The sequence below is a fragment of the Eutrema salsugineum genome, unplaced genomic scaffold, assembly GCF_000478725.1.
Source record: "Eutrema salsugineum unplaced genomic scaffold, Eutsalg1_0 scaffold_23, whole genome shotgun sequence".
NCBI classification, from domain to species: Eukaryota; Viridiplantae; Streptophyta; class Magnoliopsida; order Brassicales; family Brassicaceae; genus Eutrema; species Eutrema salsugineum.
The window spans coordinates 932560-933746 of NW_006256805.1; the positions used below are offsets into that span (position 1 = coordinate 932560).

At 44.6% G+C, this 1187-nt stretch overlaps 1 non-coding gene across 1 annotated transcript; it reads right to left on the minus strand.

Moving 5' to 3' along the window:
* Positions 1-673: 673 nt before the first annotated feature.
* Positions 674-780, minus strand: LOC112086135. Its single transcript, XR_002899316.1, has one exon. It is a non-coding gene; the product is annotated as a small nucleolar RNA R71 (small nucleolar RNA).
* Between the last annotated feature and the right edge of the window lie 407 nt (positions 781-1187).

Consider the following 1187-nt stretch of genomic DNA (forward strand, 5'->3'; position numbering starts at 1 on the left):
TTTTGCTTCATTTTCATGTTTACTTGCTTGTTAAGTAGATTAGCATAAACCTTTATCTGTTCATCTTGACTTAAGATCACAAGTAACATAGACTAGTGTGTCACACACAAGTTTGGATTGATAACCCCTTGTACTACAAGACAGGGGATTGATAACCTCTACAAAGAGCACAAACCCTTAGTTATGAATTGGCGCCGTTGCCAACTTGTGGGAGCATTAGTCTCTTATTTGTTCTTAAGATCAAGACTTTACTTTCTTTTGTTTTACTAACTCTTTTGCAAGTTCTGGCTTTGCTTTCAGGTGCATGAAAACCAGGTCTCGCAGCACATAACCGCCTCTCCCTTACGACAATAACATCAACAGGACAGCTCGCGAGATAGAACGGCACTTTGAAAGGCTTGGAATGGCAGAACAGCCAAGGATAGAGCAGCAGGCTCAAGATGCCGAGCACCAGGCTCAGGCTAATCAAGCGCAGGCAGAAAAAAATGAACAACAAGACCTGACAAAGATTAATGGCGTGTTAGAAGATAGCTTCAAGCTGCGCCTGTTCCCATTCAGCCTCGGTGATAAAGCTCACCAGTGGGAAAAGAACCTCCCGAGGGGTTCTATACAAACGTGGGAGCAGTGTAAACTGGCGTTCTTATCCAAGTTCTTCTCCACATCACGCACGGCAAAGCTTAGGAATCAGATCTCAAGTTTCACGCAGCACAACAACGAGAGCTTTAGTGAAGCTTGGGAACGTTTCAGAAGCTATACCAACCAATGCCCACACCACGGCATCTCGGAGGCATCCCTCCTGAGTACTCTATACCGAGGTGCCCTCCCCAAGATCAGAAACCAACTCGATACAGCCTCAAATGGAAATTTTCTTGGGAAAGAGATCAATGCGGCAATGGAACTAGTGGAGAACCTCGCTATGTCCAATCACACGTATGGAGAAGATTTTGACAGGGCAAACCGTTCAGAGGGATCTAGTGAAGAACAGCGCATGAAGAAAGATATCAGAGAGCTACAGAGCAAGCTTGACAAAGTTCTAATGGCTACACAAAAGCCAATACATTTTGTAGGCGAGTTCGATGAGCAAGGGCCAAGTTTTGATAACGTCAATGAAGATGGTCTAACGCAAGAGGAGATAAACTACATAGGGAATCAGAAGAGGTATCAGCGGTTTAACAACTTCAGCAACA